Raw genomic sequence first — 13,124 nt, 5'->3', positions numbered from 1 at the left:
GTACTAAGTGCTAGGGTCGGAACAAGATAATCAGACACAGTCCTTATCCCACATGTGAGTCACAACCTCAAAAGAAGAGGGAACAGATATTTAATCCCCATTTTACGGATGAGGACACAGACACATTAAGTGGCAGAGCTGGGATTAGAACCCACGTCCTCTAATTCCCAGGCTCATGCTTCTTCTCACTCTATTGAGGAAGACAAACATATATAAAGTTATGACTGCATTCCTTTTTTTTTTTTTTTTTTTTTGCCCAGGGAGACACCATGTCAAGGGTAGCCCTAGAAATGCCTGACAGGAGTCAAAAAGGGCAGTTTCCTCCAAGCCCCCAAATCACACAACAGGCAAGTGGTCGAACTGGGATTAGAGCCCAGGTCCTATGGACTCCCAGGCCTTTGCTCTATCCACTAGGCCACGGTGCTTCTCGAATGATGGACTGCTTAACATTTTCAGCAAATTACCGTGTAGTGTTATTTTGAGATCTGCAGGACCGTTGGGCCAAGCAAGAAGCCGGAAAAGGTTCTGTACTATGTTTTCGTGGGCAAAATGTGCAAAAGATTTTCTCTCGACACACGCATTACTAATGGATACAATTTCAACATCAGCAACACCATCCTCAAACTGAAGGACAGCTCTACTATAGAATGAGAACTTAATTTTATTAAACTCAAGCGAAACAACGGTCGAATTGATTCTCGTCTATATTAAATTAAAAGAACCTTTACTCCGGTTGCAAGAGAAAAATTCTCTAAGTCCCCAAGGAAGGCTTTGGTTCAGAATGGTTTAGCTGCACTATTCTTTTGGGAGGCACCAAGGACTGAACACAGAACTTGAAGTCAGAAGAACTACATTCTCTTTTTAGCTACTGATCCCTGATAAAATTTCTCTGAATTTTCCTTCGCCTCCTGGGAAATTGGAACAACATTTTCCAACTATGGTCTTAACTGAAAGGTTGAGAAAAATAATGTAAATTAGGTAAAGACCTACTATTACAAAGGCAAAACCTTCCAAAACATTTTCTTCATTAATCCAGACTTCCTTTATCACACTAAAACTTGCAGTTTACAAAATGGATTTAAATTATTTATGCCTGATGAGTCATAGAACCTCTGGATAAGAAACACAGACCTTCTATTAGGTAATGCACAAGTCTATTGGCACAGAGAAAATCAGTTTATTTTACTTCTTCAGTGTCATAAAACAAGGCTTGCATTAGAAAACATGTAAAACCTACCTACTAGTGAGTTTAGCCACTCATCAAATCACTGAAAGCTGTTCTGCTTCTCCTCTAAAGGAACTGACTGCTTCAAAGCCATACCCAGGAATTCTTTGGAGGAATGATACTGACTGAATCTCCCACTTAAAACTGCGGAAGAGTCTCAGTCTCACAGAAGGCTTCAAGAGAGAACCCAAAGGAATTGATACCTGAACAGTCCAAATGTCCTGTTACCTTCCTCTTGTTTCTTCGTTTTGTTTTCCCTCCCCTGCTCTTTTCTCTCTATCCCACCTATCTCCTTAAAGCTCAATCTCCTCACTGTTCCACCCCACGTTCAAAATGAGTCCAGCCTGGTCCTTGTTTCCATATTGGACCTGCGTAGGGGATGGAGAGTGGAGCTTGCAGCTGGAGAAGAGATTAGCCCAGCCATTAAGCAAGATTTAAAAAATTCAAGAGGCGGTGCTGAGTGGTGAGACCACGGGGATTGGGTTGGAGGAGGAATTCAGGGCACCTGGAAGTTTCAGGGAAATGGAGAAAATCTTAAAAGCCACAACAGGGGTTGGAGTGGGGAAGAGAAAGTTTAAAGAGGTCAGGGGGAAGTTCCCTGATTGCCAGGCAGCCACCATGGAAGGGTGACAAGCCCGCTTTATTTTCAGTGAAGTTAAAGGTCAGCTCTCCTATTATGAAATCTAACTCACATAAATACATTAACGCAACTACACTACTCATTTAGAGTTGGCTGATACTGACAGTGTCAGAAGAAACAGCTGTGTGCCTGGACATGGTCCCACAGTACTTAGTGTACATATTTGTTATTTTTAATGTCTGTCTCCCCCTCTAGACTATAAGCTCCCAGGGGGCAGGGAACAAATCCACCAACTCCGTTGTACTGTACTCTCCCAAGTGCTGAGTATAATGCTCTGCACACAGTAAGCACTCAATAAATACTAATGACAGACCAGTCAAGGCTTGAACCTACTACACTTCCCTTCCCACCACCCAGAGAATCTATTTGAATGAACTTGAAATTCAAACTGCTTCTTGACTATTCCTGTAGCTCAGAATAAAGCATGTTGCAAAGGTGTAGGAAAGCTGTTTGTTACTATTCCCTGTACTTCAAACACATGTGCCTCATAGCCAACCCCGTTGCTCACAACCTCCCTCTGACCTAGCTACACTCCCTCCCTCTTCATGTAAGACAGAGACCATTACTCGTCCCATCTTCAAAGCTTGATGAAAATCACATCTCCTCCAAAAAGCCATTCCCAGTTCAGTCCCCATTTCTCTGCACTGCCTATCCCCTTAGATCTGTACCCTTTAAGCACTTGAAATTCACTGGACACTCAGCCCCACAGCACTTATGCACATACCCATAATTTCTTTATTTCTTTTAATGTTGGTCTCCCTCTCTAGGCTGAACTCCCTGAAGGCAGGGAATCTGTCTACCAACTCCACTGTACTGAACTCTCCCGAGCACTTAATACAGTGCTCCGCAAACAGTAAGTGCTCAACAAATACCACTCAAACCAAATGTTTAGAAAAGGAAAAAACAAGGTAAGGGGAAGCTCAAATATTAACAATGGAGAACTAAAAGAGGTAAAGTAAAAGTCTTGTAAGTGACTTAGAATAAAGGGCAACTAGGAGAGATTCTTGTCTTACCTTGCTTTGTTTTTAAGAGATGATTTTATCAACTATGTTACCTGATTCTGGGATTTTCTGCATTTTCCCCAAATTATCTTCCAGAATGAAGTGCCCTTTTATGTTTCAAAATGAAATAACAAATGCAGCAGAAAGTCCATTTGCTTCCCGAACCACCACCAGGAATACCACAATACGCACTGCAACATTAGCTATTAGCAGTGGGAGACTGAACACTGGGTTCAAATCCTTTAAAATCCAGATCAGATCCTATTTAAAACACTAATAAGGGTCATAAAATTAAGACTATTAATTACTATGACCGAATGGTTGGGCCTGGAAACTAACAAATACATTTTAAAGAGTAACTTCGATTTTTGCAAGTAACCTATCTCCTACTGAAGCTTTGAGCCTCAATGACTACTGGTACAAGTTGGCAATTACAGAAGTCGTAGAGGCACACAAAAGTGAACACTCATGTACTCCACTAACAAAAAGAAAAGTCTTGCAGTTTGTGCTCTAAGTATGTGCAGAGGAAAAAAAAAGACCCACTAACGCTGGTAACAGTGAGACTGATTCACGTTGTCATAAAATGCCTTCCATGAGGGAACAATGTTATATGGCATAACGTTATTTAACTTTAAATGAGTTGCGTTGCGCACGAATAATTCAAAACATATTTTAGTACACCTCAGTCGGAGTTTTAAAAACTCAAGTACTAAATGTCAATGCAACATGAAGGTCAGAAGATTTGAGACGCTTGCAGTTGAGCTGGGTAAAACTTTGTTAGTATGTTTGGTTTTGTTCTCTGTCTCCCCCTTTTAGACTGCGAGCCCACTGTTGGGTAGGGACTGTCTCTATATGTTGCCGACTTGTACTTCCCAAGCGCTTAGTACAGTGCTCTGCACACAGTAAGTGCTCAATAAATACGATTGATTGATTGATTGATTGATTGAAAGAACAAAGTGCTACGCTCTGACCACACTGCTAATCTGTCTGGGAAAATTACAGGAAATGACCACTTTTTGTCCCGTGTCAGCTTCTAAATGCCTCAGGCCAACTTCGACACTCGTTTTATTAAACACACAGTCTCATAATAATAATAATAATAATGGCATTTGTTATGCGCTTAGTACAGTGCTCTGCACACAGTAAGCGCTCAATAAATACGATTGATTGATTGATTGAAAGAACAAAGTGCTACGCTCTGACCACATTGCTAATCTGTCTGGGAAAATTACAGGAAATGACCACTTTTTGTCCCGTGCCAGCTTCTAAATGCCTCAGGCCAACTTCGACACTCGTTTTATTAAACACACAGTCTCATAATAATAATAATAATAATGGCATTTGTTATGCGCTTAGTACAGTGCTCTGCACACAGTAAGCGCTCAATAAATACGATTGATTGATTGATTGATTGAAAGAACAAAGTGCTACGCTCTGACCACATTGCTAATCTGTCTGGGAAAAATACAGGAAATGACTTTTTGTCCCGTGCCAGCTTCTAAATGCCTCAGGCCAACCTCGAGACTCGTTTTATTAAACACACAGTCTCATAATAATAATAATAATAATAATAATGGCATTTGTTATGTGCTTACTACAGTGCTCTGCACATAGTAAGCGGTTGATAAATGTCATTATTATTATTACTGTGTGCAAAGCGCATTTGGGGATTCTAATGGAAGCTGTTGAATTTCCCCCCGGTTTTCCCAAATCTGCCCTAAAACTGATTATTGGCCAGAGACCAGGCTAAAGATGGTTCTGCAAGTAGGGCCTAGGGCCACCCGTCATGGAAACACTGAGAGAAGGCTTCGAAGAGTGCCACCATTGTGGGTGGGGCAAAGGTGACTGGGTAGCCCGGCCTCCGTCTACTCTAGTCGTCGCTTACTGGGGGCACAGCACTGTATTCATTCATTCAATCGTATTTACTGAGCGCTTACTGTGTGCAGACACTGTACTAAGCCCTTGGGAAGGCCAAGTTGGCAACATTATAGAGGCGGTCCCTACCCAACAGCGGGCTCACAGTCTAGCAGGGGGAGACGGACAACAAAACATATTAACAAACTAAAATAGCTATGTACAAGTAAAATAGAGTAATAAATCCGTACAAGCATATATACCGGTGCTGTGGGGAGGGGAAGGGGGTAAGGCGGGGGGGGGGGGGTTGGGGAGGAGGGCGGTTGGGAGAGGGGCGACCCGGCGGGAAGGGAAGGGAAGGGAAAAGAAGGGAAGGGAAGGGAAGGGAAGGGAAGGGAAGGGAAGGGAAGGGAAGGGAAGGGAAGGGAAAGGAAGGGAAGGGAGGGAAGGAAGGGAAAGGAGGGAGGGAAGGGAAGGGAGGGGAAGGGAGGGAAGAGAAGGGAAGGGGAGGGAAGGAAGGGAATGGGGGGAGGGAGGGAAGGGAAAGGGAGGGAGGAGGCAGAGCCAGTGATTTCCTCTCATTCCTGGCGGAATTCCTTGCCTTATGGGGAGGCCGGGCTGGGGCTGCCCCAGCCTGCGCCCTGCTCGGGCCTCCGTCCGTCCCTCTCTCGATCAATCAATCAATCGTATTTATTGAGCGCTTCCTGTGTGCAGAGCACTGTACTAAGCGCTTGGGAAGTCCAAGTTGGCAGCATCTAGAGCCAGTCCCTACCCAACAGCGGGCTCACAGTCTCCCTGCCGACACAAAGGCCCCGCGGCCTGGAGACGCCCCCCTGTCTCTCTCCCTCTGTGTCTCTCTCTCTCTGTGTCTCTCTCTGTCTCTGTGTCTGTCTCTCCTGCCCCCCCCGCGGGCCCTTACCTTGTCGGGGGTCTGGGCCGGGGTCCGGCGGCAAGGCTGGGGGCCTCCGGATCGTCCTCTGCCCCCGGCCTCCTCCTGCTGCTGCGGCTCAGGCTCCTCCTGCGGGGTGGGACGAGGACGAGGAGGAGGAGGAGGAGGACGAAGAGGAGGAGGAGGAGGAGGAGGAGGGGGGAAGGCGTTCTCCCTCTCTCACCGCCCCCCGGTCCTTCTCCCTCCGGAAACACATTCCTCCCGGCCGCGTCAGCAAAACCCGCCAAACCCCGCCGGCCCAGGAGCAGGAGCAGGAGGAGGAGCAGGAAGGGCGGGGAGGGGAGGGAAAGGCGGGGAAGGAGCCAGGGACAAAGGCAGGCCCCCGAGCCACCAGGGGCCAGGTCGCCGGGAAGAATAAGAATAATAATAATAATGTTGGTATTTGGTAAGCGCTTACTATGTGCAAAGCACTTCTAAGCACTGGGGGGAACACAGGGAGATGAGGCTGTCCCACGTAGGGCTCACAGTCTTAATCCCCGTTTTACAGATGAGGGAACGGAGGCACAGAGAATAATCATAATAATGTTGGCATTTGGTAAGCGCTTACTATGTGCAAAGTACTGTTCTAAGCGCCCGGGGGAACGCAGGGAGATGAAGCTGTCCCACGTGGGGCTCACAGTCTTAATCCCCATTTTACAGATGAGGGAACGGAGGCACAGAGAATAATAATAATAATAATAATGATAATGTTGGTATTTGTTAAGCACTTACTATGTGCAAAGCACTGTTCGAAGCGCCGGGGGGAACACAGGGAGATGAGGCTGTCCCACGTGGGGCTCACAGTCTTAATCCCCATTTTACAGATGAGGGAATGGAGGCACAGAGAATAATAATAATAATGTTGGTATTTGGTAAGCGCTTACTATGTGCAAAGCACTGTTCGAAGCGCCGGGGGGAACGCAGGGAGATGAGGCTGTCCCACGTGGGGCTCACAGTCTTAATCCCCATTTTACAGATGAGGGAATGGAGGCACAGAGAATAGTAATAATAATGTTGGTATTTGGTAAGCGCTTACTGTGTGCAAAGCACTGTTCTAAGCGCCGGGGGGGACGCAGGGAGATGAGGCTGTCCCACGTGGGGCTCACAGTCTTAATCCCCATTTTACAGATGAGGGAATGGAGGCACAGAGAATAGTAATAATAATGTTGGTATTTGGTAAGCGCTTACTGTGTGCAAAGCACTGTTCTAAGCGCCGGGGGGAACGCAGGGAGATGAGGCTGTCCCACGTGGGGCTCACAGTCTTAATCCCCATTTTACAGATGAGGGAACGGAGGCACAGAGAATAATAATAATAATGTTGGTATTTGTTAAGCGCTTACTATGTGCAAAGCACTGTTCTAAGCGCCGGGGGGAACACAGGGAGATGAGGCTGTCCCATGTGGGGCTCACAGTCTTAATCCCCATTTTACAGGAGAGGGAACTGAGGCACAGAGAAGTGAAGTGGCTTCCCCAAGGTCACACAGCAGACGTGGGGGAGGCAGGATTCGAACCCATGACCTCTGACTGCCAAGCCCACACTCTTTCCACTGAGACCCCTTTCCGGGGCCCGACGGGACGGGCGGACCCCCTCTTCCTCCTCCGAGGCACCTGGTAGCCTGCATTATGCCACTCATAATAATAACGTTGGTATTTGTTAAGAATAATAATGATGGCATTTGTTAAGCGCTTTACTATGTGCAAAGCACTGTTCCAAGCGCTGGGGAGGTTACAAGGTGATCAGGCGGTCCCACGGGGGCTCAAGGTCTTAATCCCCATTTTACAGATGAGGCCACTGAGGCCCAGAGAATAATAATAATAATGGCATAATGACATTTGTTAAGCGCTTACTATGTGCAAAGCACTGTTCTCAAAGCTGGGGAGGTTACAAGGTGATCAGGCTGTCCCACGGGGGGCTCACGGTCTTAATCCCCATTTTACTGATGAGGTCGCTGAGGCCCAGAGAATAATAATAATAATGGCATTTGTTAAGCGCTTACTATGTGAAAAGCACTGTTCTAAGCACTGGGGAGGTTACAAGGTGATCAGGTTGTCCCACGGGGGGCTCACGGTCTTAATCCCCACTTTACAGATGAGGTCACTGAGGCCCAGAGAAGTGAAGTGACTTGCCCAAAGTCACACAGCTGACAATTGGCAGAGCCGGGATTTGAACCCATGACCTCTGACTCCAAAGCCTGGGCTCTTTCCACTGAGCCACGCTGCTTCTCTGTTAAGGGCTTACTATGTGCCAAGCACTGTTCTAAGCGCTGGGGAGATACGAGGTGATTAGGTTGTCCCACTTGGGGCTCACGGTCTTCATCCCCATTTTCCAGATGAGGTAACTGAGGCACAGAGAAGTGAAGTGACGTGCCCAAAATCACACAGCAGACAGGTGGTGGAGTCGGGATTAGAACCCATGACTTCTGACTCCCAAGTCCAGGCTCTTGACACTGAGCCTGGGCTTGGGAGCTTCTCATTCATTCATTCAATCATATTTATTGAGGGCTTACTGGGTGCAGAGTACTGTACTAAGCGCTTGGGAAGTACAAGTCGGCAACATATAGAGACGGTCCCTACCCAATGAAGCACTCGTATTTACGGAGTGTTCACTGTGTGGACAACACTGTACTAATCGCTCAGAGACTACAATATCACAATAAACAACGAGCTTAGTCTAGAGGGGAGACATTAATAAAAATAAATGGCAGATGTGGACATAAGTGCTGTGGGGCTGGGGGGAATAAAGGGAGCAAGTCGGAGCGACGCAGAGGGGATTGGGAGGAAAGAAGTCAGGGAAGGCATCTTGGAGGAGATGTGCCTGCCATAAGGCTTCGAAGGATGGGGGAGTCATCGTCTGTGGGATATTTATTTATTTATTTATTACTCTATTTATTTATTTTATTTGTACATATCTATTCTATTTATTTTATTTTGTTAGTATGTTTGGTTTTGTTCTCTGTCTCCCCCTTTTAGACTGTGAGCCCACTGTTGGGTAGGGACTGTCTCTATATGTTGCCAATTTGTACTTCCCAAGCGCATAGTACAGTGCTCTGCACATAGTAAGCGCTCAATAAATACGATTGATGAGGAGGAGGAGGGATGGGATTCCAGGCCAGGGGCAGGGCGGTGGGATGGGTGAGAGAGACGTACATTGAGAAGGTTGGCATCAGAGGAGCAAAGTGTGTGGGTTGGGTTGTAGTAGAAGAGTAGAAAGGTGCATTGGGATGGGGCTAAGTGGTGAACTGCTTTAAAAAGCCAATGGTGAAGAGTTTCTGCTTGAGGCAGAGGTGGGTGGGCAACCACTGGAGGATCTTGAGGAGTGGGGAAACATGGCCTGAACATTTTTGTAGAAAAATGATCCGGGCAACAGAGGGAAGTATGGACTGGAGTGGGAAGAAACAGGAGGCAGGTAGGTCAGCAAGGAGGCTGATACAGTAATCAAGGCGAGACAGGATAAATGACTGGATTAACGTGGTAGCATTTTGGAGGGAGAGGAAAGGGCGGATTTTAGTGGTGTGTTGACGATCGAACCGACAAGGTTAAGTGACGGAGCGAATACGTGGGTTGAATGACAGACAAAGAGGAGTCAAGGATACAGCCAAGGTTACGGGCTTGTGAGACAGGATGGAAGGTGGTGCCGTCTACAGTGATGGGAAAGTCAGTAGGAGGACAGGGTTTGGGTGGGAAGATAAGAACTTCAGTTTTAGACACGTTGAGTTTGAAGTGATGGGAGGACATCCAAATCGTGATGTCTTGAAGGCAGGAGGAAATGCGAGACTGCAGAGAGGGAGAGACTTCAGGCCTGGAGGTGTAGATTTAGGCATCATCCGCATAGGGGTGGTGGTTGAAGCCATGGGAGCAAATGAGTTCTCCACAGGAGTGGGTGTAGATGAGAACCCAGGACTGAACCTTGAGGGTCACCCACAGTTAGGGGGTGGGAGGCAGAGGAGGGGCCCATGAAAGAGACTGAGAATGAGTGGCTGGAGAGGTAGGAGGAAAACCAGGAGAGGACAGTGTCACTGATGCCGAGGTTGGATAGTGTTTCCAGGAGAAGGGGTTGGCCGACAATGTCGAAGGCATTGAGTCATTGAGAGGTTGAGGATTAGGAAGAAGTAGAGGCCATCAGACTGAGCAAGGAAGAGATCATCTGTGACCTTTGAGAGGGCAGTTTCTGTGGAGTGATGGGATGTTCCTCTCCTCCAATTCTCGCCTTGACCCCCTCCAATCTGGCTTCCATCCCCGGTCTCTCCTCGTCTCCCCCTCCCTGGGGGAGTGGGGCAGGGGGTGAAGGTCTCTCTCCAGTCCCTTTACCAGACCTTCCCGAGGCTTTTCCGAACTAGGAAAAGCCTGAGCCAATTCCTCCCTGACCCTTTTCTAACTAACCAACATCCTTACTGCGTTGATGTGATAAGTTTCTGTTATTTTTAGCCCATCCAATTGTATGATCGTGTCTTTGGGTTTGCCTGGCATCAACACTGAATGTACGCTCTTTGAAAACAGGGCCCATATCCTAGCCTCCTAATGCAGAGGCAAGGAATCTTTTGGGGGCAGAAGAGCCATTCAAAATTCTTTCACAGCTATGGCACAACACGATGGGGTCATCATATCACACGAGGTAATTCTGCATGGCTCTTCTGCACGAGAAAGCATTTTCCCAGGAGCAATGTGGTTTCAGCGCCCTTTGCAGACTCAGCCTAAGGGGGAGGAGAGGAGAGGGTTAGCAGCCGGTGGGCCAGGAGGTGGCTTTGCCCACAAAACCACTAGCAAAGTACTCCTGTGGCAGAAACAGAGAGAACTGGTCCTGCTGCAGCCCCAGACAAATGGCTTTTTCCTGGGGTTCAGGGAGTCACACTTAGTTCCAGAAAGCTGGATATGGCTCGTGAGCCATATATTCCTAACCTGCACCTAGCAGGGCTTTACCAGAAGCAGGCAGATTGTGATCAGCGGAAGGTTGAGTGGAGCGGCTGGGCACCTGGGTCGGTGAGGGATTTAACCAGGGAATCTCTTTGGTGAGCTTGGGCCTTAGGAGGGCTTGAAATGCGGTGGCCTGTTGGGTAGTTTGGATTTCGGAGGCATGACTGTAGCCTTTAGCAACCATGGTACCTCCTAAATCTACTAATCCTGGCAGTGTATGGGACAAACCTCCATGCACAAAACAGTGTGGGTGAATAGATTCTTTATCTTCTCCTCCTCAACTTCATCACTAATTATTGTGACTCAAGTGGGCACATAAGCACTCTTCTAGCCTCTTGGGCGTATACAATAAAAGCAAAGGCCCCTGAGGATCTTACAATCTAATCACAGTGCCAAGCAGACCCAAACTGAATGCATTCAAAGCAAGTAAGAGTCAAAACATAGATAAAACGGATAAAAATAAAAGAAAGGAAAAACCATTAAATAAATGAAATTAGCATACATGTAAGTACGGATGTGCACATGACTAATGAGGTCATATAACCAGGGGAAGTGGGAATTATTTACAGAGTGCCTCCTGGAATAAGTAGCTTTTAAGAAGGCACTGAAGATGGGGAAGGATATGATCTGGCAGTTTTGTGGGAGGAGGGAGCTTCATGCATGAGGAAGGGAGTGAGGCGAGAAGAGTCAAGAATAGGCAGATAATTGGGAGAAGGGAAGAGGTTAAATTTGGGTGTGGTGGGAGAAAAGTGCAAAAAAGCAAGGAGGAGAAAGCTGGTGGACAACTTCCTCACTTCTCTCCCTCTCTCAAGGTTAGGGTCCTAGGATCCTGGGCCTAGCTAGCTCAAAGGGAAAAAATGAGTGCCGGCCCCTGAACCCATCAGTTTTGGCTTGCAGACTAGAAGTTTTGTCCTGAGAAGGGCTCCATTGTATAAAGTTAGGTAGGGAAAGAACGCTCAAAGTACCACTGCTCCGATTATTTTCAACTTGCACCTAATTCCCAAGGAGTTGGAGAAGAGACTATAAACTCTTGGTGGGCAAGGAAACATTCATTCATTCACTCATATTTATTAAGCGCTTATTGTGGGTAGAGCACTAAGTGCTTGGGAGAGTACAATGCAATAAACAAACACATTCCCTGGCCACACTGGGCTTACAGTTTATCAACTCAGTTTACTGAACTCTGCCAAGCACTTAGTACAGTGCTTTGCACACTGCAAGCACTCAATACATACCACTGCTCGATTGACTGAATGACTGAGAGTGTAATAGGAAGGAAAAAAACCATGAAAATCCTGAATAGGCTAGGTTCATTTAGATATCGAGTCTAAAATGCGGGCAAATGTCACACTGAAATGCAATTATTCAATCCTGACAAACTGAAACATAAGTATTTACTTGACTAGTTGACACCTTGTTTAATAGAAGATATTATAGGCATTACCATTTAGGGAATTGCAGCAATGTGTTGGATAGGCCTCTCCAGGCCTTCGTTTCTGATCCACAACATAGCAAAGAGAAAAGCTGAGCTGGAAGAAGTATGGGCTGAATTACTTGCTGCCTGATCAGAACCCAACTTTCAAGACCTTAGTGTGACTTGATAAACTGCCTATTTTATCACTTCCTAGCCTACTTCTCCCTTACTGTGCCTTTACTTATTAGTAAGTAGAAAGTCCTTCTACTAAGCCACCAATCTCAACCTGAACTTCTATCATCACCCTGAGCAGAGTGCTGTACTAAACCCTAGTCCCTGTATCCATGGGACAACACTGACTTTCATTTCTTCAATTCTAATGACAAATACTGTTCAAAAAATTCTTCTCAATGAATTCCTAATAAAGAAAATTTTCAATATTTACTAGTTGTCCAAGAGTTAAATCTCTACCAAAAAGTAAACAATTGACCTAATTTAATTATACTTAATTTACAGCTTAACAGAAGATCAAGCTTATTAATTGAAGCCTAAATGCCTCTGGGAGACGAGCATTGTGCTTCCTTAACAGATGGCTAACCTGATGTGGAGGACTAACTGACTTTCCCGAAGCCAAGAATGCTCGTGGAACTCAGATTCTTGGATTCCAGATTTGGATTATACCACATTGCACAACATTCAAAGGATAGAAATGGTCTCTCTCATCAATTCCTTGGCCCAGGGAGAGTCTGCTTCATCAGAAGTGAGTACATTGGTTCTTTCAATTTTGAAAGTTGGAATCAATGAACCATAACTGAAGGGTTTGAAGAGACATGTACGGAACTGTACTTAATCTCTTCTTGATTAGCACATGCCACATATAAAGTTCTCTTGATTTTAACTAGAAGAGGCAATGCTCTGCTATCCATGCCTAGAAATCAGAAACTCCAGTTTGCCTTAATTCTGTACTTATTGCTATTTGATCTTCGGCAAATCAATTTAAATGACACTGATCCTATTTCTTCATTTACCATAGAAAGACAAGAAGTTCTACATTTCATACCCTGGGGCAGTTCTGTGGCACTGCAGTTAATATCGGTAGAGCAAAGAGGGTATGAAGTGTTCTATACCAAATACATCCTAACAGTGGGGGC

At 46.1% G+C, this 13,124-nt stretch overlaps 1 protein-coding gene across 3 annotated transcripts in view; it reads right to left on the bottom strand.

Moving 5' to 3' along the window:
• Positions 1–13,124, bottom strand: part of ITGB1 (integrin subunit beta 1) — a 141,345-nt gene that overhangs the window by 38,679 nt on the left and 89,542 nt on the right. For 2 of the 3 annotated variants that reach the window (XM_038755736.1, XM_038755734.1), the window contains exon 1: positions 5,640–5,731. The exons of the other annotated variant lie outside the window; for it this stretch is intronic. The gene's annotated coding sequence lies outside the window, so the exon portion shown is untranslated. Of the gene's footprint in view, positions 1–5,639; positions 5,732–13,124 lie in introns of those variants that run through there. 3 annotated transcript variants of the gene reach the window in all.

Source organism: Tachyglossus aculeatus, chromosome 13 (genome assembly GCF_015852505.1).
Source record: "Tachyglossus aculeatus isolate mTacAcu1 chromosome 13, mTacAcu1.pri, whole genome shotgun sequence".
Lineage (NCBI taxonomy): Eukaryota > Metazoa > Chordata > Mammalia > Monotremata > Tachyglossidae > Tachyglossus > Tachyglossus aculeatus.
This window is presented reverse-complemented; position numbering and strand designations above follow the sequence as displayed.